Below are 27,135 nucleotides of genomic sequence, written 5' to 3' on the forward strand. Positions count from 1 at the left end.
ATTAAATTTCATTTAATTAGCTTCGTTTCGAATGGGCCTAAACTCTAAAAACACATTTATTGACATCGTCAAAAAAGAACTAAATCAACGAAATTTCAGTTTTCTTATAATTCGCTAATGTGTCCCATTTGTGAGTTTAATTATTCAAACACGAGAAAAATAACTTCAGGTTGATCTGGTTAGGTGTGGGTGCTCGAGTGAATCTCGAAAGTTTTTGGTAAACAATTCCTTTTACTGGTTTTGAGCCAAAACAACATTTTCTGTGGGGTAGCGGCCATCAATTTCGAAAAAAAATTTATTTCTGGCTATCTCCCGAAAAATACCACTTCTATAGTCATATCTCCCACAAATTTTGGGCCATCAACCTCATATGGGGCTACGCGGCTTGTCGTAGTTTACTGAAATTGGTTAAGATTTCGTGAGAATATCTCGAAATATCACAATTTAGCTGAACTTAGCTATGGGCAATAATTGGTCTACTTCTAATATCAATTCCTCAAAATTGTAGTTTCACTGCTGGCTTGTGAAAAAATGGGAGCTTTGAGAAATGGCAAACCAAAACTAGCTTTGAATGTACTTGATTTTTACTGTCTTCGTCTATGTACGACGTTTAAAGCGTCGTTCCGTGACGAAAACAGGGATTGAAGTCTTGAGCTGTAATTTGTTATACCATAATGTTTGAGCCTAGGTTTCAACGCCAACATTTTTACAATTTTCCAACCTTTTGCGTCACATAGCCAACGTGGTCGAACATAATTTCGATAATATTTGATATATTGACACGAGTAAAATCGTTCAATAACTTTCAAAGATAACACTCTCTTGCAGCACTATGTGTGAGTCAATGACAGCATTTTAAATTATATTCCAGACATCAAAGAGCATGTGAACAGTCACAAATTTCGATAAGAGTTTTTGGTAAAAAAATAATATTTTCGATAAAATCCTTTTCCACAACTGCAGCTGTTGGCGGCTAATCATCAATGCTGAACGAGCGGTTTTATGCTAAATTCAATATATCTAACCTTGAATTCTCGCTTTCTCGTTTGGTGTTTGTTATCGAAAACGATTCGTCAAAATACCACATAATTTGCAAAGTTAGCGAACGAATATATCTCCGTGAAAATATTGATATTTTTCGTGAATTGTTATCACATATCTTGCAATTTATAAGCATTTGATTAGATTGCATAATCGCGGCACAGTCATCACTTTTTTGTTCGCAACGAACATGATGAGAAGTCTCTGTAAGTTTTTCAAATTAAATTACTGCGAGAACTGGTATATTTGATACATTACTTCCACAATGTATCCGTGAATTAATAACTTTGGCACGTGCTTTGTCGCAAGTTTCCTGCTATCTGGTTCGGATATACTTTTTTGTTTGCGATAGAATGAAATGTATATCTGTCCAGTTCATGTTCGTTCATATGCAACTGCAGATGAGATACGTATAGGGAGTAATTCCAGGAATAATTAAAACTTTTGTCGATGGACGTAAAACTTTTGCAATTTCATCTTTTATGATTGACTTTTCCACAGAAGGTGTTACAAACTTTCAATCACGTACAGACCTACTGAATCAGAAACGTAGTATGAATAGAACCACATTATCGTTTCAAGGCCATTTTTCAATTACAGCGTCGATTGTGGTAGAACCATTTAAATAGAAATTTACATTGATTTCAATTGGTGGTAATGGTTGTTATTGAATGCAGTCACGTTAGTTTCTAAATTGAACAGATGTAATGCTTTCCCAGTTTATTAAATGTAATGTATGTCGCATTACTTTAGCAGTACATACATGAGTACGCCTAAAGGTAGACTGCGTTGGGGGCCGTTGAGTCGGATTTTGACAATTTACTTTCCGTTTCGTTTTTCCGTGTAAGAAACCCTAATTTTCGACCGAACGTATTGTCTACAATAAATGTCTAACGAAAGTAATGACACATTAAGGACTTACTTGGATTTATCATTATCTTGACCAGTTCGAAGTTCTTAGTTTACGCCGAAAGTTGAAGGAAAGTACTAAAGTCCCACTATACTCAAAGAAAGAAATTCACAAGCTATTACGTGCGTACTGTGCCAGGAGGACAGACGCAAAAAACCACTTAATCATATTACCTTCTCAATTTCTTACATAACATTCAACAGTGGGAAACGACGCCATAGATAAGACTCAATCAGTTAGTGCTCAGATAACCGAATCACGTTTTTTAATGGGTTTGCACATTTTCTTCGTCTATGTTAACCGGCTAATGGAAACTACACAGATGGGACGATGTTCACGCATTTTCCGGAATTTAAATTAAACTTTTATGTGCGTATCGTCATGACGATGAAATCTTTAAATTTGTTTTTGTTCAAAGAAGCTTACAGTGATTGTTTGATGCAACATCCTATTCGTTGTATTTTAACATTTTGCTGCATGGAGCAACTCGCCAAAGTTTATCTTTCATTTTTGTCATCGTTGAGCCGTGTCTAAAAGTTTGGACATTTAATGTTTAAGACGAATCGACACATGGCTAAATTGTTGCCTACATTTCGGCGCAAAATTATTATTATTTTGATGATAATTTTGGACTCGAAGCCTTTTTCGAAAATGTACGACCATCGTTTGATGTTAAAATGCTTTCAGCAAAAAATTTAATGTTTGTGGTGATGTAACCTCAGTCCGAGAAAACTCATGTCAATTATATGTGTCAATTTCCGTGAAATACTGAGTTTTCTCGGACTGAGGTTCCATCACCACAAACATTAAATTTTTTGCTGAAAGCATTTTAACATCAAACGATGGTCGTACATTTTCGAAAAAGACTTCGAGTCCAAAATTATCATCAAAATAATAATAATTTTGCCCCGAAATGTAGGCAACAATTTAGCCATGTGTCGATTCGTCTTAAGAAATAAACAAAACGTTACAAAAAGCCAGTACAGAAATTTTGCACATTCAATGTTAATTGCCAGAAAAAATACCTGAAAAAGGCGTGGTATCTTGTAACCAGTTAACAGCTTAGACCTGAAATGCTTTTAAACTTCTGTGTAGAAATAGCAAAAACCTCATAAATAACGTCGAATACATTTGAATTCTCCAATGTATTACATATACAATCACTAAACCGAACTGGTGTGCATACGTTATTTTGCACCAGCTGGTCCCATTTGAAATTGTATGTGACCAGCTGGTGCAAAATAACGTATGCACACCAGTTCGATTTAGCGATTGTAGTTCGAAAATTTCGATTTATTGAGTGTTGACGGTGATTATAACGTACCACAAATTGAACGTTGAATTATCGCGGTTAAACCATTTAATTTTCTCAATTTTCCGATGAAAACTCTATTTAGAAACCAATCTGCTATTGACAAAACGCCTACAAGAATGAGCAATAAGTATTGTGAACCATTAATGAATGACGTCACGCTTTCAGTGTTGCCAGTCGGATTTTATACCATCAATAACTCGACAAGTATTTACTTTTAGAAGGTCAAATAAATGGTCAAATATTGGGATCGTCCACGACCATACATTTGACATTAGAACAGTTCATCCCTTTCGAGATATTGATGATTCAAACCCCGACTGGCAGCACTGAAAGCTGCCGTCATTTATGCATGGTCCCTTTGCTAGTGTTCTTTTATCACAATCTAAATGAGAAGCTTCATTAAGAACTGTACGAACTGACAATTGTACGGTTCACATATGACCGGCAATAGTCGCGTGAAATGCCATTTTCAACAAATTTAAATAGGAATGCTGTCTATTTACAACAGTTACTGTCCTCCTACCTTAATCCTTCATTCCATTTTCAGTCAATATTGGCTCAAGTACTAATTGCTCTCAAACGAAGAGGTGTAATGAACCGGTTTGATAAGCACACATGTCGAGTGGTTTCGACCCAAATCAACGCAAAAAAAGGGAACGCTGACCCATCGTTAAATTTATCTATAATTTTCTCGTTGATGTTGTTTATTGAACAACAATGGCTTACATAAGCTGATAAACCTGCAAGAGCTCGTAAATTCCGCAGTTTATGCTCGTTTTGTTTTATGACTTGTTTTTCTCTCTATCCAAATTGAATTGATTGAAAGCCTGGGTCGAATATGAATGATTGCTTTTCTCTGTTTTTCTTCGCAGCTGTTTTATTTACATTAAGATATGAAATGTCTTTCGGTCAAAAAAAACTATTGGTTTTAAATCTCTTCAGTAATTTAATACGTTTCTTAACTCATCAATTTCGAAACGAAGGCTCGCTGGTGATTGAATAGTTCGATAAGAATTCAGTCTATCTGTATACGACAAACAGTTATTTTTATGCAAACATAAATCTGACACTCAATTTATTATTGATTCTAGAAATTGAATTCAGTGTTTTCTTCCCCGCTTCAACATCAACATAAATACTTGAATCATGTCCGGAGCGTTAGCGGAGGACTTGACGCAGTCTAACTTCCAAAAAAAGAACGAAGAAATTTTTTTGAGACGCGGCAACTATATATAGGCGAGAATTTAAGTTTCTTTCCTTTGGTCTGTATCACCACAAATCCTATTCTATCTTATTCGCGCTTCAAATACGAGCAAAACGAGCTGTCACTCGACTATGTAACTTTAAAATTGCCGGAGATACATCGTTTTGAAGTTGGTCATTTTGATAGAAAATGCACCAAATTAACGTTTTCCAAACAATCAAAATATTTCAACTTACTCTGTATGTTTCTATCTGTCTATCTGTCTATCTGTCCATCTATCGACGGTCGATCTCGGAAACTAGTCAACCAATCTCCATGAAATTTTGCAGGAACCTCAGGGTGGGCATAAAAATGAAAATGTGATACGCCATTACCCTAGGAAAAACCAGAATTTTGGTTTATTGGCCTCGAAGTGGTTTCTGAGTGTGGTTCTCGAGGGTCGGGAACGCGTTTTCGGCTGTAGCTTAGCTGTATTGAAACCTACAGAGGCGTGCGACCCATCAAATGAAAGGTATTCGTAACACGATTCGAACAAAAAAATAATTAAAAAAATCGGGGCAGATTCGTTTGAGCTAGAGTGATTAGAGTGACCAAATTTTGAGCTACTCGAGCGTAGGAAGAAAAGACCAATATTTTTTTGGGTTATGAGAGATAGAGAATTACTTTCTTCGGCAAAGTCTCAGAGTTTTACGAGTAGAACAGAGGGGCATATGTGAAAAATGTCGAAAGTTGGAAATGGGTGGGTCAATTGGGGTTTTGGAGATATTTCTTGAATGGTGGCAGATAGAGAATTACTTTCGTCAAATTTTCAAATTTTCGAATTTCGTCAAATTTTCGAATTTCGGCGAAATTTTCAAATTTAGTCAAATTTTCGAATTTCGTCAAATTTCGTCAAATTTTCGAATTTCGTCTAATTTTTGAATTTCGTCTAATTTTTGAATTTCGTCAAATTTCGTCAAATTTTTGAAGTTCGTCAAATTTCGTCAAATTTTCAAATTTCGTCAAATTTTCGAATTTCGTCAAATTTCTACAAATTTTCGAATTTCGTCAAATTTTCGATTTTCGTAAAATTTTTGAATTAAAACTGTAAACTGTTATAAAAAGCAGTGTTGACTACACTTCTAAAACGACTGATATCCCAACAAAAATCTCTTCGAGAAAAGTGTGACGCAGTCTTTGAAATACAATTTCTAAAATGAATGATATCGCTAGAGTTGACGCTTTCAGCTTCGTTACGCAAAAATTAAATTTTACACCCAATTTTAGTTCAAACAAGCTGGCTTAGTTTTTCTCATCATCTGCCAAATAATTTTTACCAAAAAGAAATTTGACTGGAAACAACCAAAATTTTACCAAAAAAATCTGCGTCGCAAAGTGGCAAATGTTCAGGAACAGACCAGCAAGAAAATTTATCTGCCACATGCGACGCAGATTTTTTTGGTAAAATTTTGGTTGTTTCCAGTCAAATTTTTTTTGGTAAAAATTATTTGGCAGATGATGAGAAAAACTAAGCCAGCTTGTTTGAACTAAAATTGGGTGTAAAATTTAATTTTTGCGTAACAAAGCTGATAGCGTCAACTCTAGCGATATCATTCATTTTAGAAATTGTACTTCAAAGACTGCGTCACACTTTTCTCGAAGAGATTTTTGTTGGGATTACACAAAACTGTTAACTGCTTTGCTTAGCATTTTTGAGATATTTTTAAACCGAAAACCCGAAATCAAGTTCTTATCCCTCCGGTTCAAGAAAAGAAACATAAAATTATAAATAAACCATTCATCATTGAAACAAGATGGAAAGATGTATACCGCGTAGGTTCTTATACTTATACGGTTAACGTATACACATTTGCATGACTGCTGGAAGAAAATTATAATCCATCAGACGTTGTAGACACATCTTACACTTGCGTTATATATTTTCGATTGTTCTTATCTCTTCACACCGTTCACGATGAAGGTTCCGATAATTAGTTGAGCCGCTGGTTGTGTTTATGATGTTTATAATAAAAATAAGACGAAAAGAAGCGGAAAAATAAATCTCGTTCACCAAAAAACAAAAAAGCAAAACAAAAACAAATGTGTAATGCCGAGAAATTGTTTCACATTTCAAATGCATAATACTCTTACGATGACTGATGTAAATGGCTCGTAAAATCGGATATATATAATTTGGGAAGTGAATGGCTTTTAAATTCGATAAAATAGTTTTCATACGCCAACCGAAATAACATTCATTCAATGAAGCACCATTTAATTGACTCAATCTCTTTGCATTTTAAAAACATATTTCGATAGCACTGGTTGTTGACCTACAATTTTAGCACTTGACGAAGTTAGAGGCTTTCTTTTTATTTTTTTGCAGCGTGATTTTTCCATCAAGAGTTTATGATGAAGTTTACAAATTATTTGGAGCATGCACAACGACTACAATTATTCAAATGAGGAGAATTTATGTTTGAAATTGATTTGAATTGTAACTCTTGTAGAATTCATGGCTATGAGTGGATTCACAGTGACTTCTGTTTTGAAAAAGAAAATATTGATCTCCTCAAGTGTCTCACACGTCCAGTGTTTATTTATTGAAGACGTGATTTCTGTGGATTTCAGTCAACATAAAATCGATGTTTGTAGTTCTTTTCCTTCTAAAGATGAAGGTGGACTGTCAAGATTTGTTCGGGGACTATGTAGTTCTCTGACGAAATTTCTCCGACAAATTTTTTTGTTTATGATAGACTTTGTCTCACTAAAATATTGGTAACAGACAAAAAAATCCGGAACTGAACAATGTTAAAACTGATTACCCCCTCGCGGTAATGGTTTGGTATCGAGATCCCCAAATACTTTTAAACGTTTCGTCTCAGCATTGTAGAGTCGTAGAGTACGTTGTTTGCTTGCTTTCCAATTTCGACTCAGAATAAAGTGAATGAGTGAATCATCTGCTATCGATAACAACCACAAGAATAAACGACAATCTCTGGCTAGCGTTTTCTTATATAGCGGAATGAATGTGAAAAATACTGAAGTAGTAGATTTTCCATCAAACATTTTAGATACTTTACACAAATGAAGTAGCAGATTTTATGATTTTGTTGGGCTGGTAGGAATTTCGCGCCCATACGGTGCGAAATTCCTACGTTTATATAGTAAAAAATGGAATTTCGCGCCGCGCGAGATTGTTAGAGGTTCCAGTTTGCGGTGAGGAATAAAAGCAGTGATACAAAAAAGTGATGTTTATTCAATCGCTGATTCTAACAGAATAAACATAAAAACTGTCTTTCCTCAAACTGCCAACTTGATTGATTTAACTCAATTAGAATTTATGAGAATGCTAAGTTCAATCTTCAATACGTCTTCTCATTCCCATAAATTCTACCACTTGAATAAATATCATCCTCCGTTGCATAGCGACAACATAATAAATCAAATTTTATCTTAAGTCTTCGTCTCCGTTAACTTCCTCCTTAACCAGAACCATATGGACTGCCGTAACCAGCTTCTCCATCATAACCATACACTCCGCCGTACGAAGAACTATCGAAGCCTTCACATGCAACTTTGCCACCAACGACCGACTCTGCGGCGACCGATTTCTCAACCATTGTCCCAATGAATCTTCCACCTTCGTCTTATTGCCTTCCGTCTTCGTCTTCCGCCTTCTGTTTTCTTCTTTTGTTCTGTTTATCATCCTCTCCTCCATCTTCTTTTTCTTCTTCTTCTTTTGTCTTCTTCTATTGTCTTCTTCTTTTGTCTTCTTCTATTGTCTTCTTCTTTTGTCTTCTTCTTCTCTTTTTGTCTTCTTCTTCTCATTTTGTCTTCTTCTTCTCTTTTTGTCTTCTTCTTCTCTTTTTGTCTTCTTCTTCTCTCGTATCTTTTTTCTTTTGCAAAAACTTTGTAGCTCTCCGCTCAAGTTCTGTTGCTCAAACTCTGTTCCACTTTCTTCTCTTTTCTTTTCTTTTCCTTTCTTTTCTTTCGTCCGGCAAACTTTGCCATTGTCGATGCCGTAAATAACACTTGTTTCTTCTTCTTTCATTGCTCGCAATCCATTCTTTCGTCCATTTTTAGTCCTGTCGTCAACGTTCTTTCTTTTCCCAATTATATTCCAAATCCTACTCTGTTTTCAGTCCATGTCAGCATACTTTCATTCTCGATTTTTATTTCCATCTTCATCTTCTACTTTTCACTGCCCTATCCCCGATCTGGGCCCATAACCTGTTAGAGGTTCCAGTTTGCGGCGAGGAATAAAAGCAGTGATACAAAAAAGTGATGTTTATTCAATCGCTGATTCTAACAGAATAAACATAAAAACTGTCTTTCCTCAAGTGCCAACTTGATTGATTTAACTCAATTAGAATTTATGAGAATGCTAAGTTCAATCTTCAACAGAGATTCCTACACTAGAGGTGGAATCTCGCGCCCATACATTTTCGGTTTTACATTTAGAATTTTCTCAATTTATAGAAAAATTGGAAATGGGCGCGAACTCGATTTTGGACACTTTTCCATAAACTGAAAATTGGAAACGGGTACGAACTCAATTTTGGACACTTTCGTAAAAGGATGAATTTCCTAAGAACGAATAAAGTGTCCAAAATCGAGTTCGCGCCCATTTCCAATTTTCTGTTTATGGAAAAGTGTCTCGCGCGGCGCGAAATTCCTCGGCACCTTTTGTTGCGATACGCTTTTACAGTTTATAAATAGTTAATGAAAACTCTCGTGCGACTTCGTTCCAGAGTCCAAATACGTCTGCGCTTCAAAATTATGTTCTCATCTCAAAAAATCGTTTAGCATTTCTGTTATTGAATTAGCTCCAATCTCGACTGAAAATCAATAAAAATGTTATTGACATCAATTACGTCCAAGACAAATCGAAATTTGAATAGAAATTGTTTAAATTAAGCCAAACATGGTAAATTAAATTAATAAAATGTCAATGTCACATCCAAGATTTCTTTTTGTCATTCAGCGGCTGGTTGTCTTTCGCAGAGAATTTATTATGTGTGACATTACGTGTAATTAATTGTACAGCCAGTGGGATTAAATCGATTTTCTAACGGAACGGCTTTATAGTCATTCGACGGAATTGAATTTTGTGGAAGTTTGAATTCGACAAATTTTGCGCGCTGCGTTTCGCGATTACCTTGAGTCGTAATGGGAAAACAGTTCTACGGATAATTGTTTTCATAATATTGTTTTGCCACGCCTGATCTATAAATGAAACCGTCTGCTATTTACGCTTTACCGACACACCATCACACATGATCCATCAAAATCGCTTATCTGGTTAATAGCAATGTAAATGTTATTAATCAGGTCAACATGTTCACATCATCGATCAATTGTTTATCGAGTTCGAAATTAAATTTCGTTGTTACTTAGCTCTTCAAAATCTAAATCAAATAAATTTGCTATTACAAACGATGCGATGATATCATCAACATCATCATGTTGGAAAACAATTTTGGCCATCATAATGCTTAACAACAAAAATATTATTTGCTCACATCATCGCTTCTTTAGCCTAATGTGTGTGAGACTAAATGAGTTTTTAATCAAATCAAGGCTATTTAAAATTGAAGATACAAGCTTGTTCGTGACTTGGTGCATGTTTTGTGTAATAAAATATTTTTTCACAGACCAGAAATTTGTTAATTTAAATGCATGTACTGGACGTTAAGGCTAATTTTCGTTGAAAGATGTTTGGTTTGTAATAATGAAACGAATTTTTGGTAAATCTGTGAAACATTAGCCTCATTACAGAGCGTTAATTAACTATTTTCTAGGGACCACATTTTCCCACCTATTCTGCGTTTCTTGGTCAGTCAACTAATTTATGCGGTTTCTTTAAATGATAGAAGGCTTGTAACAACAACTCACACATCTTCTCGAACCAATTAACTCTTTTGGCACTTGTATGAGCCTAACAATATTTATTACATTTCTTAAACTGGGCCTAACTACATTGAAAGCTCATAAAGGCTGTAGAGTGATTACGGCATTAATTCTCTTTTCTCAATTCTTTTTTTTTAAATAATAATTTTTCTGTTGACATTGGCCTTATTGCAGCGGCATCTTTCGGTGATATAGTGAATCGTACTCTATCGCTAGAATTAAGACAACAGAACTGATATTCCCGTATTCCCTCGCTTCGTTGTCTTATATTTGAACGTTGCATTGAATTTTGAAGTCAAATTCTTTAATTGATAAGGTAATAGATCAGTGTCAAATAGCGGTTTCTTCTCTCAAAAAGTGTCAAACAAACAATTTCACAAAGCTAACCTCAAAAGATGTTTCGTTCACAGAGCCGCCCCTTGAAATGTATGAAAATTTGTGCGGCGTCTCACCATCCAATACTTTTTTTGTTCGGTTTGAGGTTAGCTTTGTGAAAATGACAACTTATTTGACAGCTCAAACGACATTGACAATGATCTATAGTAACTGTACGGAAATTGTAGGGAAGCATGCCGCTTGCAGCTACAGTACGCTGGTACAAAAATGTCATAGATACATCTATAATACAGAAAAATTCGAATTTAAAAGCTAGTGCTCGTCAAAGATGCTGAGACACGTTTTATAAATGGCAAACGTACATCGCGCTGTATAATCGTCAAATCTATCACTTCATTTGTGTCTAACAGCAGTCATTAACATAACAATAGAAAAAGAGATGAAAATTGCGGTTTTTGTTTGATTTTTGCTTATCCGAGCCGAGGCCGAGGTCTATAAACATACGAAAATGTGACTTTTCACTTTTATCCCGAGTTTTATAACGGATTTTAATGAACGACTTGCAAGTATGTAATATATATTACACACTTGTCACGAAGAAGTCGAGGCTTCCCGAGACTGATAGTGACAAGTGTGTACTCTATTTTATCACATAAGCGAAAACGAGACAACAATATAGAACTGAAGTGTAATTTTTGAATTATTCTTCTAGTTAAGTAATTTTCGAGTAATTTTGACATCGCGCGTATGTGATAAAATCTATTACATTTCGCTTTATAAGATAACAATATCCAGTGATCAGCGCTTAGTACTGCAGTCGTTGTCGGTAGCAGAATATTTTTCATCTTCCTATTTAATGAGATAATGTAAATGTTCTTTGGGTGTGTCGCAAAAATTCTGAAAGTGTATCAGACGGTCATCGCACAGTTTGTTAACCTTTACTGTGGATTTCTGTAGCAATGTAAAAGTGACAAAATTTTTCTTTTGCTCTTTGACTTTTGAACAATAGAAAAACATTCTGTCAATTTTGCATTCCTATGTAGATCAAGCCTTAAGTGTCCATTACACTCAACAAAAAGTACTCCGTGAGAGAGCAAGCTGTCAAATAAACAAAGGAAAAATTGAAAAAATTCAATTTTGTCTTTCACACGGAGTACTTTTTTGGTAAGAGGAAACTAAGCATTACAAAACACAATTTAAGATTTATCAGTGTTTTACAAGTTGTCGATGTTCCCAGTCAATTATGTGATTGTCAGTATATGATATTTTGGCGCAAAATTTGAATTTGCTAATGGATTGACCTGTAAACACTTTATTGACTGGGAACCTCAATTTCTTTTAAAACTCTAAAAAAACTAAATTTTTTTAGCAAATTCGAAAGTTTTACAGCATAAGTTAGGAACAACGTTTTTCCTAAATGACGTCTGAAATGGGCGATATTTTACCTTTAGCTTTACCTTACGAATACAATTAACGTATTCTCAGGATATCTTTTCAATTTGGTTTGCCGTCACTTAGCTGTATTACTTACAAAGTCAATAAAATATCAAAATCACTTCGTTGTTGATACATCCGCAGCAGAATCCGCCCGAAAAACGAGAGAGAAGAAACGCTAAAGTCGATATATATTGATTGCAAACCGTGACCATTTATAATTCATTTCTTATTATGTTCCATATAATATCCATAAAAATGAACTTCGAAATGTTTACAAAATAAATGGCATGATGGATGATGAGACCGATTGTTAATAAATATTTATGAAGAAAAAAAAAAATCATTTATCTTGTTGACGGTACGGCCACGGACACTAAAACAATGTAACAAGATTCTTGTTAAATAATACCGCGCGTTTACAAGCAAAGAAAAATGTTCAATACCTTTCTTGCGAAGAGAAAAAAAAATTATTTTTATCTCGTAATCTAACTTGTATTGACTTCGCCAATTTTCGGTCATGCTTAAAGGCAGACACTCACATTGGTATCGATAAAGATCAACAAAGCGGTATAATCGTGGTGTCACGTAATAAAGTAAAAGTGTGCACAAACGATTAACGTAAAGTAAAGCTTTGAATTGTTTCAGTGCTGAACAGTTTTGAATGAACCAAAAATCGTGTGGCATACGAATACCAAATGTTTCCTCTCTCGTATTTTCGCCGGTTTTGTTGTGTCAATTGCAGGTGCCTTTAAATCTTTCAATAATAAAATGTCGTTGCTGTCGGTGTTTATTGATCTTTTTTTTTTGTAAGAAGACGACACCTACTCTACACAGAGAAGTTCCAAATCGTTGTATTGAGTAAACATTTTCAAGAGAAAAACGTGATGCTTCGACAATAAGAATTTGTTTCATTTCCAGTTACACGTAAGTGAATTATTGTCAGCCAGCGAAATTGAATTTGTTGTTCAACGAGAAAAATTACCGTTCATTTGTAATAAAATGTTATGACCTTAACAACAACAAAAAGAGTGAAACTCGTGAAATTTTTCACAAAAAGCCACTTTGACGAGAGTCATTCACGCAATGAAATTGTAGTTTTTAAACTTTGTCCCCATAACCACTTTCCGTCCATGGTAATAAATAACTGTGTCGTCAATGAGCCACAAAACCAACTATAAAATCAACACAGCCAATCAAGTGAACTTTTAATTATTAGATTTTGATTGTGCTCGATTGGAACGTTTGCGATTGTGTTTTTTACGGGGCAAAAAAAAAAATTGATAAAAAAGCAAATCCATTCTCATAGGAAATAGGCTGTTAGATAACACCGCCGTTTTTATCGTTTTCCTAACGAATGTCCCATAATTCGATGAAAAAGTAGGACTTAGCTAGCATATGACCAGTATTATTTTCGGGTCTATTACTTCCATCGATGAAAGTATTTTCAATCGAGTGATTTCAAATCTTGTACTTCAATGTTTTTAACATGAATTTTACTATATAAAGGACCATATTACTCAGAGATTGTCTTTGTTTTTGTCATCGTTATCGATAACAGATTTAGATTTATCAGTTTGGGACGATCATTTAAGATCTCGAAACACAGATCGGTTGATCCTTTGTTTCCATTCCCGGTCATCATGTAAATCATGGTAGCCTTCCTGTTGCCGATAGGAACCTGTCCAAGATGTCAGGTCCTATTGCAGCAATTTCCGAAGGAACCACCTCAGTCACATATCAAGTGTGCACCCGTTTCTTCTTCTAGGTCGCAGGAACATCTCGGAGTGTCCGAAAGCCTCAACTTATTCATGTGCCGATTCAGCCCGCAGTGTCCCGTAATCGCTCCTACTACTCTTCTAATGCGATTTCGGTCCATTTTGAGCAAATCTTTGGCCCATTTTTTGTTAGGCTTAGGGAAGAAGCATTTCGTGTGAACGCCTCCATTATACGCTTCCCAGCGTTCTGCGTGTTTACGCTTAACCCAGTCTTCCAGTGCTCTTTTACACTCTGACTGGGGAATCGGAAGGTACGGTTCTGGCCCGTTCGCCTGACTCGCCGAGCCTTCTTTGGCCAGCTTATCTGCTTCCTCATTTCCCTCCACGCCGGAATGTCCTGGTGCCCAGACCAAATTGATCCGATTGCTCAGACCAAGAAGGTTCAGGTATTCCTTACATTCCTTCACCAGCTTGGAGGTGACTACGGGCGATACGAGTGCCTGGATCATTCCTATATTGTCAAGACATATAAGGACCGCTTCGCCTTGCGTCCCTATACGCAGAGTTTCATGTGCTCCCATGAGATAACAGATTAATAGCCGTAAGTGACAGGTTAAAGCGAAAATGTATAGATTCAGACAAAAACCTCTTAGTCACAACGCAAGTGACTCAAGTCATTTACTCACAAAAGTATTGATAACAGAAAGGTTGACAGTCAAAGCTCCGATACTCAACAATTTAACTTTACAATCAGTTGTTTATATTGAAAAATTGCGCCACAAATGGCAGATGGTGGCAAGTATTGTAACTTCCGAAAGTCTTAGCTCTCAAACCATATCATTTAGACCCAATTCTTTTACCAAATGTCTTAGAATCACACCGAAATTTCATCAAAATCGTTTGGGCTAATCTCGCGATAGAAATTGTCTACAAGCAAGCAAAGGTTGGCAAATTTCATCATTTTAAAGTAGGTGAACTCCTACTGACGCCCAGATAACTATATACTATAATAGTAGTTGAAGTGTGAGTGTGAATTGTGGAATAATTGGGCCATTTGAAGTATGTAATCGACCGGTGGTACAAAACTTTATTTTACCTGGAATCCAGACTAATTCCAGGGGTGGCGTTATCTAACATGCAACAAAAAAAATTTTACTCACAAAAGGAGCCTGAGCTCAGAACAAGTAAAGTTCAATCGAAGACAGCTAAACAAACAGAGCAGAATCACTCTTCCCTTTCCCATGGTACGCGTGAAGCGAATGTGGAGACAAATTGCCGTTTCGACCTCCGGATCCAGTGGCGGTCAGAGGTTAGCCATCTTCGCCACAACCACATCTATGTTGCTCGCATAAATTAGAACCCAAACGAAGACCAACAGCAATTCTAAGAGTAAACCCAATTGGCTCGATGGAACTACTTGCAGCCACTTTGAAGATTCTTTAGTTGATGACGCAAGAAGTCTTGCACGAGCAACGGGTTCACTAGATGCAAACATCTCGTCAAACTTACTGTTAATCCTTGGCAGATCCCAATTCTTTTGTTTCTTTTTCTTTTCATCATTCTCTGGAACGAAATCTCGAGGAATTTCCTCAATTAACTCTAAAATATTTGAATCGATCATTGGAAAACTGAATTTTCTCAAAACCTCATTTGATAACTCTAAAGTAGAATAGACAGAAGACAGATATTTTAAGAATTTTCATAAATTTTGAAAAATTTCAAGAATAAATCTCACGAAAATAAGCCCTGCCCTTTACGCCAAGCTTAAACTTAGACTTATCGCAATTTCGAATTTTTCAAGTTTCCATTCGGATTTCAAGTTGTATCACATTCCAATCACCAATGAAATACTCAAATCTTACTTGCCCGTGTTTTCGTTCGAAATTTATGATTTATGAATATTATGTAAGACGTTGCGTGTGCCTGTCACAAACCGAACCCAAACTCACGCCAAACCAGCGTGATTAAAGTGGATATCAACTCCCGTTAGCTGATAGAATGACTTTCTTTCCGAGTGATAATTACTTTTGTTAATGGCCCCGCATCGAAAAGGTTACATTCGAGAACATCATTTTCATTATTATGACTCGTACTGTGTACGTATTATATGAAAATAATCGCCACCGAATCATGGGCGCGCGTTAGCATAGCGCCCGTGACGCAAGTCCTATTACTAGAAAAAATTTCAAAAAATTTTTTTTGTCGTAGACTGCAGAACCATATATACAGCAAATATTGAAGTTCTACAATTCAAATACAAATGACTCCAAATTACCATTAAAAAAAACTAGGCGTCCGTACGAGTTCAACGAGCTATCACACGTTCTTGCAGCTTAAAATTTGGCCACGCAAAAAATCTTCCAAGAAGCCCCATTTCCATACATTTTGGTCAATTTCAGTACTTTAAACGAAATGAAAAAATCCTACGTTACTTTGTTAGTCCGTCCGTCCGTCCGTGTTTCCTATCTTCTAAAGTCTTCTTTAGATTTTGTTGAAATTTTGGGAGTAGATTCTAGTCGTCATTCTAAGACATTCCAGAAAAAAAAAATTGGGGGGGAACCGGCCTCGTTTCGGAGCTAGGGCTCCTCGAAGTTCCCATATAGGCCCCATATAAGAACACCTTTAAGTGTGTGTGTGTGGATGGGTATGGTAGAACAAATTTGTTCGCTTTTGGTAAGCTCTGCTCGCCTCATTTTCCTAAATTTAGTATTTTTTAAATTTTTTAAATTTTTCAATTTTTTTTTTAATTTTTTTTAATTTTTCAAAATTTTTTAAATTTTTCAATTTTTTTTTTTAATTTTTTTAATTTTTCAAAATTTTTCAAAATTTTTAAAAATTTGTAAATTTTTTTTTATTTTTTAAAATTTTTTAATTTTCTAAATTTTTCAAATTTTTCAAATTTTTCAAATTTTTTAAAAATTTTCAAATTTTTTCAATCTACTAATTCTTCCAAAACAACTGATATCAGTCAAAAACACTCAAAAGAGTAAAAGTGACGCAAGTCCCTGTGCATACTTCCAAAACAACTGATATCGCTGGAGGTGACGCATTCTGCGCTTGTACGCAAAACTGTAACAGCAAAAATTTGACCAAAGATATTCTAGAAACAAAATTTTACCAAAAAAATTTTGCGTCACAAGTGGCAGATGTTGAGGAAAGTACTTTAAAGAAATTTTTTAAAATAGGCAAGAATATGTCCTAATACGTCCTAACCATCTGCCACTTTGTGAAGCAAAATTTTTTTGGTAAAATTTTGTTTCTAGAATTTCTTTGGTCAAATTTTTGCTGTTACAGTTTTGCGTACAAGCGCAGGATGCGTCACATCCAGCGATATCAGTTGTTTTGGAAGTAAGCACAGGGACTTGCGTCACTTTTACTCTTTTGAGTGTTTTTGACTGATATAAATCTCGAAAACGAATTGCTCTTTTCCTTCCGTTGCGCAGTGAAATTCCTATGCAAAATGAGCATTAAATGTTTTTGACCTATTGACCCCTTAAAATATTTCCTTCTAATTGATTTAATTCGCAAGATTTTTTGTTGGCTCGATGGCTAATTTTTAAAATCAACAAAAACTGCCTATCAGACCATTAGAAAGAAAAATCACATCTCTGAAGTCTAAGCTAAAATTTATGCCGGCAATTAAAATGTTCCCACAAAACGTGAGTGTAAACAAATTGTTTTTGTGGAAAAAAAAAATTCTTCTAAAATTTTGCAAAAGTTCATTGCCTCTCTCATTGGCTGTGTATGGGTATATGGTGGAAAAAAGGTAGCTAAAACACTGTACTCTGCATAAATAAAACCTTTATAATCAACTGTTAATTATTAAGCCCCGTTAATAATTGTTTACATAAAAAAGACTTTATTGTTGCTTCGCACCTGAGCTATGGTTCGAAAAATTTACTACACACCGCGAATGCCATGCATTACATCATAAGCACACGTTGGTTAATTAATAGGTGTATTATTCGCGGCCGTAAACTTTGGATGTGAATTTAAACAATTTATGCTCCGCTCTATGTTACAGTCAGCTGAACGGAAATCAAGTTGTTTTTTGCTGTTGGTTTCGTATTACGTTTTGGTGGAATTGTTTTGTTAAATCGAATTCCATTTGTCTTCGCCTCGAAGCATTTGTCTTTGTCATGGTCAATTGTATCGGACAGGTTGAATTTTTCGTTTAATTAAAACTGATATCACTGATTAAGGAGATTAAGAAATAACTCAGCGATCAGCGAACAACCATGATGGTACACTAGGCTGTTTATTCTCGTATTTATTACGAAACTGTTGTCAATGTTAAATAGCAAAAAAACAGATCTCTTGAGTGTCAAATATCGCCGCTCCTTTCAATAGATTTTGTCGTGGGATGATTCAATTGAATAAAATTGAATTTCAAGACTTAAGAGCATAAGTTATGGTTATACGTCACAGAATGTAGATGTTGCTGGCCTACCATACCTTTTAAGGCTACACAATGAAACAATTTTTAGCCCCGTACGAAGTACAAAGGGGCTTATAGGATTACGATGCCGTGTGTAATTGATGGAATTCGAAGCAGACGGTAAGGGCAAAGTGTTTGCCTATGTTCATAGATGACGAATCTGCAATAAAAATTTTGTCTGTCCGTCTGTCCGTCTGTCACGTCGCTATCTTGAGTAAATCAAATCCGATTTCAAATTTTTTTTCCCTGAAAGATAGTCGAAATAGTGAGGCTAAGTTCGAAGATGGGCATATTCTGACACGGCAAATGATAGGTATTGTCAATACCAATCCAGGAAAAAAAAGTTTTTTAAAATCGGGTGAGTGGACCGTGAGTTAGGGTCTTAGAAGTGAAATGCTACTAGGGCCCTATGTGTATTTTACATAGAACTCGAGTAAATTTCATTCGTTTTTCGTAATTTTTGTTTGATTTGGAAGGTAATCGAATGTCGAATAGAATGTTGTTGAAAAAAAAATTAAATTTGGGTCCTTGGCCTAAGGCCGCTACTAGGGCCCTATGTGTATTTCACATATAACTCGAGTAAATTTCATCCGTTTTTCGTAATTTTTGTTTGATTTGGAAGGTAATCGAATGCCGAATAGAATGTTGTTGAAAAAAAAAAATTAAATTTGGGTCCTTGGCCTAAGGCCGCTACTAGGGCCCTATGTGTATTTCACATATAACTCGAGTAAATTTCATCCGTTTTTCGTAATTTTTGTTTCATTTGGGAGGTAATCAAAGGCCGAATAGAATGTAGTTGACAAAATTTTAAATTTGGGTCCTCGGACTGAGGCCGATACTAGGGCCTTCAAAAAAATAAAATTTTAGGGCGATTTGAAATTTTTGTTTCATTTGAAAGGAACGTCGTACGGGGCTTCGTAATTGCGCTATGCGCAATTTCTAAGCTGTACACATTACATAATAATTTTACTTTAACTACATTAACCGGCGCAATAGGCTTACGGTCAAAGTAGGGTGACAGACGCACTAGGGTCACGTACGCAATAGATATACGGGTTTGTACGGGGCTCAGTCGCAGCAAACGCTCCGATTGTTCTGATGGCTCGTTTTGGTTTTGATTTTTCGTTTTCAACTCTGTCTGTGTGCACAGTGTAGCTTTTCTTGATCTGATTTATTATTGGTGATAAGCAATACCAGCCGCGAATTCAGTGTGTGGATTGATTGTTTTTCAATACAATTTTTTCTTGTTATTTCATTTTACCCAGGCAATCGAACGGAAAGGCTGAAATTTATTGCTTTTATGTCTGTTAGATCGGAGATTGTTATGTGAAAATTGAGCCCAATAAAATCTGCTATTCGAACAATTTCTTGAAATGTTATACAGCAGCAACATATTTCAGTTTGTTGTGAACAGTAACCCCACATGCATTATGTGCATGCAAGTAAATTACAAAAAAAAACGCGAGAGATTTCACTCAGCATCGTATTTTTGTATTAATTAAATGTTAAGTACCACATACCAACAGACCATGACAATTTTTTTGCGCAATTCAAACTCGCAAGTGTCCGACGAAATGATTAAATAAATTTTCATTTTCAGTTGGTTGTGTTCCGTAACATTTGAAGACGAAGAAGAAAAAAAATGGTTTGCATTGTGTGTACGTACACACAAAGAACGCAAGGCATCTATTCGATTCCATGTTATTTTCATCGTTCATTTACAAATTAAATTAAATTCAGCGACACAGAGACGTTTGTTTGTTATTATTTTGTTCCTTTAAACACAAATGATTCTTTGACTCTTTTATCAGACACAATTGATATTCACATCATTTCACTGTCAAAGACATATTTTCCACATATGGACTAATAAAAAAAAAATGGGCGACGATTTGGTATGGAGTGTTAATGCTATGAGTGTATAAACCTTAATATGGAATAGAATTTCAGTTGTCATTAATTTCCGTTCTGTCGTTTACAATAAAGTTTGACGAATAAAAATTGAAAACGAACAACGAGATTTCTAGCAAAGTCTAGTGGTAAAGTCAAATGCTTTGCAATATTTGACGGAAAAAATTTTTTTTTGCGATATATGTTCTACTACCAACAGTCAAGTCTGCAAACAAAAATGAAAAGTTATCAAAAGCGATGACTCATATTATTTCGTGATCATCATTCAGAAGCTACGGGAAAATGACGATCGTGAAAATGAAAACAACTCGAAATTGTGGTGCGATCAGACACAGAGGTTTTAGTGAATTCGTATCCCTTTCATACCTCGTCGGTAGTTTTCCTAATTTTCTTGCAGTTTTCCTAAAGTTGTCTCTGTGTGGAAGTTTATTATGATTTTCAATCAGTTAAGCTGTGCATAGATTGGGACTTCAAGAATAATCCATTTTTATTAGAAATCATAAATTTGATAGCTGGTAGTTCTGATGGTCGGTAGTTGTAATGCAAATCAACACCAGACAAGTAATAATTATTTGTTAACTGATAACCAATATTGAAATTCGAAGACTTTGGTAGCTGGTAGTTTACTACCAAGATTGTGATTGACTACCACACGTAATTTTCGGCAGAAATGTTTGCTATTTGAGAACTGCGCAGTGACTGCCGATAGAGTGGTGGCAGAGATGTTTACTCTTTGAAAGCTGGACTTCGATCGATGGAGTTATTCGGGTTGTTTGCCTATTTACAATTGTGACGATTGGCATCAAAAGTCGGTGTATTACATCTGTCAAAGTGACGTTTTCAACGTCAAACCAAAAATGTTTAGCTAAATAATTACAAAATTACAGTTAGGATCAAAAGTCGGTCTATTACATCTGTCAAAGTGACGTTTGAAACGTCAAACCAAAAATTTTTAGCTAAATAATTACAAAATTACAGTTAGGATCAAAAGTCGGTCTATTACATCTGTCCAGGGCCTATTTTTGGTAATTTTTTTGGAAAATTTTTACCAAAAATTCCAAAAAATTGCCAAAAATTTCTAAAAGCTGAGATCGTGCAAAAACCAAATTTGTCCACAATTTCGAACAGTTTTGGCAACTCATGAGCTCAGCCTTGTGTTTTAGCCGGCCCTCAATGATTTTGGTTGATTCTTGACACTATCAGCTTTCAAATGAAGTCGAGTATGATTAATTTGATAGATGAGAGCGTCAGTAAGCAAACAAAATCATTTAGAGCCGGCTAAGACACAAGGCTGAGCTCAGGAGTTGCCGAAATGTTCGAAATTTTTAAAAATGTTTTGGACGATCTCAGTTTTTGGAAATTTTTGGAAATTTTTTTGAAATTTTGGTAAAAATTAAAAAAAAAACAAAAATAGGCCCTGCATCCGTCAAAGTGACGTTTTAAACGTCAAACCAAAAATTTTTAGCTAAATAATTACAAAATCGTTTATTTTTCTATAAGTCTATTCCACTGATATGATTGAGGAAAAATAATCGACTTCGTAACTATTTGGCATACAAATTTTGGTTTGACGTTTAAAACGTCATTTTGACAGATGTAATAGACCGACTTTTGATCCTAACTGTCACAATTCGATAGTTTGGTAGTTAGGTAGTCAACCTGGATATTAAACTGATAGCAAGGTGGAATAGATGGTAACTGTTCAACAGCGGCATATTGTGAGTTTTTGGTAGTTTGTAGTTTGTATTCAAAATCTCTCACTTTAGGTGACAAGTAACAGTCTGATTCAATGAGTATAGTATAAGATGGTCAATACTTAATCATACATAATTTTGTCTACATTTTGTTATTACTTACTTTTACTTTTACTATGTAAAAAAACAATTGCTGAAACGTCCGATTTACGGTATGACGTTTTGGTGAAGTGGAAGTGTCAATTTATTAGCTAGTGTTACAGTGTCATACCTACTAAATCTGATACTTCGTTCCATTAAAATAATCGTCTAGTGTTTAACGCAAAATCTTGTACTTCATTTGTTTTAACATTCACTTTACTATATATACGAACTTAAGAGGAACATTAGCGTTTATTTTTATCGGTGCTCTCGATAACAGGTGATTATTTAGTTAGTTGCATGTAATGATTTACTGCAAAACGTTCTTTCAAATCGAACCAGAAAACTTATTAAAATCTGTACCCACTCTTTCCCACAACTTCCATAATATGAATCAGCTGCACCTTCATAACATATGTTCGGATGCTTTTGTTTTCGTTGTCACAGTAGACAAATTTTTTGTCATCAAACATCAACAAAAGCTACTGGAAATGCATATAACTTGTACTATTGTTGTACTACCCTGCCGTTGTTTTGATGTTTAACAGCTTGCAAATGTTTAATGTGTTCCCGAAATCACAGTTTAGAGTGAATCAGCGGGCTTAAATGTATACAAATACTGTACGATAGCAACACGATTCTTGAAAATTGTATCATTTGATGCTTAGCAAAGCAAAGTGATTGTGTATTAGTTAACCGAAGTTTTTATAAGTGCTTCATGACATGGAATTTTAATTGCGTCTGTACATAGCACATTCATACATGAGTCAGATGAATCGATGAATATTCGTCCGTACAAGTATCGCTGAGAATTCTTTTTCGAAAACAAGGTTTCTAGCGCGCTACGCTGCATTGTAATTCACAACAAAATGTAATCAAATGGCATGTTCGAATGTACTCAGCTTCATTAATTATATCGTGTCGTACCCAACCATTTTCTTTTAATCATAAATTAGATGCTAAGTTCACGAAAAGAAATGATTACATTCATTATTGGTGACCGGTCTTTAATTAGTCAAATCGTACTGTACATAATTGGTACTCTCTCTGAAATTTATCCATCTGTCCATCTATAAAATACGAGAATGGTTAGTCCGCTCGGTGTATATTGTGGACTGCATTTTGGATTCAATTTTCTGATTTTTTTTTTCACACACAAAAATGGAAGCAAAGGATATGATCTACCATGGTGTGTATACATTCCATAGCATTTAAATCAGTCAAAAACACTCAAAAGAGTAAAAGTGACGCAAGTCCCTGTGCATACTTCCAAAACAACTGATATCGCTGGAGGTGACGCATTCTGCGCTTGTACGCAAAAACTGTAACAGGAAAAATTTGACCAAAGAAATTCTAGAAACAAAATTTTACCAAAAAAATTTTGCGTCACAAAGTGGCAGATAGTTCGGACGTATTAGGACATATTCTTGCCTATTTTAAAAAATTTCTTAAAAGTACTTTCCTCAACATCTGCCACTTGTGACGCAAAATTTTTTTGGTAAAATTTTGTTTCTAGAATTTCTTTGGTCAAATCTTTGCTGTTACAGTTTTTGCGTAGAAGCGCAGAGTGCGTCACCTCCAGCGATATCAGTTGTTTTGGAAGTATGCACAGGGACTTGCGTCACTTTTACTCTTTTGAGTGTTTTTGACTGATATCAGTTCTTCTGGAAGAATTAGTTAAAATTTGAAAGATTTGAAAAATTGAAAAAAATTGAAAAAATTAAAAAAAAATAAAAAATTTGAAAAATTTAAAAAAAATTGAAAAATTTAAAAAAAATAAAAAATTTTGAAAAATTTAAAAAAATTTGGAAAATTTTAAAAATTTTGAAAAATTTTGAAAAATTTATAAAATTTTGACAAATTTTGAAAAATTTAAAAATTTAAAAAATACTAAATTTAGGAAAAAAATTGAGGCGAGCAGAGCTTACCAAAAGCGAACAATTTTGTTCTACCATACCCATACACACACACACACACACTTAAAGGTGTTCTTATATTGGGCCTATATGGGAACTTCGAGGAGCCCTAGCTCCGAAACGAGGCCGGTTCCCCCCAAATTTTTTTTTCTGGAATGTCTTAGAATGACGACTAGAACCTACTCCCAAAATTTCAACAAAATCTAAAGAAGACTTTAGAAGATAGGAAACACGGACGTGTGATAGCTCGTTGAACTCGTACGGACGCCTAGTTTTTTAATGGTAATTTGGAGTCATTTGTCTTCGAATTGTAGAACTTCAATATTTGCTGTATATATGGTTCTATGCAGTCTACGACAATTTTTTTTTTAATTTTTTCTAGTAACAGGACTTGCGTCACGGGCGCTATGCTAACGCGCGCCCATGATGACTGGAATCAACCAGATTGAATTCCCCCTACCCAGCATTTATATTTCAGAACTGGTATGCTGGTTCACACATGAAATCATTAATGATTTTAATCTGGTTTACAGATTCCATGTTAATAAAGTCCGTTTCCGATTTTATGGTATGCAAAAAGTGTCATGTAATGTAATATGGTAACAAGTTTCTTGCATTTGTTAACATTTAGCTATCACACCGGTTGTTCGGATGAAGCATAAAAAAGCAACAACAAATTCGTAGCCAATGCGTTTGATGAACTTTGATTGGAAATTGTGGTCGAATGAAAGTAGCAAAACCTTAAAAGGCTTAACCATGTACTGGTCCTGAAACAGTGTGCGCAATATTTTTTGTGATTTAGGAACATTAATAGTCTCGACGTCGTGTGGTTCGAGCAATATATTTCGCCCATATAAAAGAACATTTCGGTAACGAATAGATTCTCTGCCGCACCTGAATCGAAACGAATGTTTTACCTTAATCACAGCTCGCATTCACGTAGGATTTGTGCTGAATTTTACTGAAATAATCTTGTTTTAAGCATTACAACAAATTACACATCATTTTTCAAGCCAATTTTGTATTATACTTTACACCTCCTTTCCATTACGATTTAATCTCTGAACGGTTCGGTCGGTTCGGTGTAAGTGTACGACTTTTTAAAAACGAAATCTTTTCAAATAATTAGCAAAAATTGTTTCGTGACTCTTTCCATTCCATCAAAGTAAAATCACCAGACAATAACACCGAACTGAACACGGATCATTAGACTGAAATATCATTTTAATAAGAATTAAGAATATGAAAAATTGGCCGAACATTAACTTCTATGTTAAAGGTGATACTGATTCGCTTGTGATCATATTAGTCACACATGATTAGAGAATGATCCGTGGCGAACAAATAAAATAAGATTTAAAAGAAAGAAAACTGAAACGATGATTGTAATGATTTAAGTCCATTGAATCAATTTAATTTAAATTTGAGATGAAAGAAGACGATGATGATGATGATGATGGTTAAATGGGAAGAACCTGTTTGTATTGTCGTTTAATGGACCGGACTTTATTATTAATATTCGGAGTTATGCGATTGTTGATTGAAATGGGTGACAAGTGAGCAAAATGTGGAAAGAATGTGGGCATGACAATTTAGTTATAGATTATGCATGCAAATATTTAATCAAATTCAATGAATGCCTTCCATTTATGTATTGATTGTCAACGATTTTTTGGGAAGATAAAACATTTAATTGGAAAATTGACATTAAAATGATCTTTATAATATAAGAAGAATTAATGTAGCAGTTAGTTCGTGTGAGAGACAATCTGAAAGCTTTGTTTTACAAGAATCTATTTTAGCCTTTTAGAGACAACCAGCATGATATAACAGGGCCTAGTTTTATGGAATTCATACTTAAAAAATCCATAAAATTTCCATTATTTCTTTAAAAAAATCCATAAAATAAATTCACGAATCTAGTACTTCTATTGTGTAAAGTATTTTCAGGCACTCGATACAAAATCTTCTACTTCGATGATTTAAAGATTCTGCTTAAAAAGTGAACCCCAATCAGAGATAATCCTAATTGATATCAGTGTTTTCGCCAATGGATAATTATTGATCATTGGTTAGTCATTTTTCAATGTCAACAGCGAAGAAGAGGTCAAGGAGTGAGCAGATTCAACTCTAGCACCGAGTAGTGATGGGTCAGTTGGGTAATAAAACATAATGTGCTTGATTCAATAGGCCACCGCGATAATCCAATTAAAATCCTTCAGCTAAGCAATCCAATGAACTTTACTCAAAGTTATATCATGAAAATCTTATGTAAACTTTGGGATCTTAAAGTTAACTAAAAGGTGCAAAGGATTGAAAAATAAAATTCTGCGATTAAGGGACAACCATAAAGTATGTACGTCCACCTTGAGGATAGGAAGACCGGTTCGAATAAACTGAGTCACTTACGCAAATAGGAAAATAAATTTCGCGAAGTAGCACAAATTTACCTCACCATTCCTGGTTTGCCGAAAGTGGCGATAAAATGAGGCTCGCAAATTTTAACTCGTCTTGTCGAGTATTTTAATGAATCTAAGAAGCCGATTTTATGAATGAATCAAAGTACCCGTGAAAATTATAATGAAAAATCATTCTACCAGTTGTATTGTATTAGAATCGACGTAAATTGAAATCTCTCAAATAAAATCATTTTCCTTTTATAAATTCCCGTTTTCTTTATTCTTCCTGATCCAAAAAAAATCGAAACATGGCGACCGTGACAGGACCGGTTCAGTTGGATTACGGAAAAGGAGATTGTTCAAATCTAAACAATTGGTCATTCTGTTAAGAAGGTTGGGTCCATTGCGAAGTTGATACAAACAGACGAGAGTTTGGTTAACAATTGAAGAGCTCCTGAACCGAGAGAAAGAGAATGGTCAACTGGTAAAGAATCTGTTCATCCCTTGAAATATCAATGGTTAATCGGGATTCAAGAAATCTGGCATTGACAGTTACTGAAAGAAGTCCATGGATAATCGGGGAATTGCATCCGGCATCGGCGACAATTGAAAGAACATGATGGGAGGAGAAACAATAACCGCGGAATTGATGTGTGGTTCCTCTCTTCGTTCGAAACCACAGTTGGGAGTGTTCTGTATTCCACGAGTGCTTCCATACTGTTCAAAAATTAAATGAGTCAAGTTCTATTGTAATGAAATTGGTCAAAGTGAGCCAAGAACGCATTC

General features: G+C 35.1%; 1 protein-coding gene across 3 annotated transcripts in view; it reads left to right on the forward strand.

Annotated features, from left to right (window-relative positions):
* Positions 1-27,135, forward strand: part of LOC119084604 (protein kinase C and casein kinase substrate in neurons protein 1) — a 67,860-nt gene that overhangs the window by 17,994 nt on the left and 22,731 nt on the right. Inside the window, exons 1-2 of one of the 3 annotated variants that reach the window (XM_037194664.1) lie at positions 12,640-12,649; positions 21,878-21,881. The exons of the other annotated variants lie outside the window; for them this stretch is intronic. The gene's annotated coding sequence lies outside the window, so the exon portion shown is untranslated. Of the gene's footprint in view, positions 1-12,639; positions 12,650-21,877; positions 21,882-27,135 lie in introns of those variants that run through there. 3 annotated transcript variants of the gene reach the window in all.

The sequence above is a fragment of the Bradysia coprophila genome, unplaced genomic scaffold (assembly GCF_014529535.1).
Source record: "Bradysia coprophila strain Holo2 unplaced genomic scaffold, BU_Bcop_v1 contig_87, whole genome shotgun sequence".
In the NCBI taxonomy this organism is placed as follows: Eukaryota; Metazoa; Arthropoda; class Insecta; order Diptera; family Sciaridae; genus Bradysia; species Bradysia coprophila.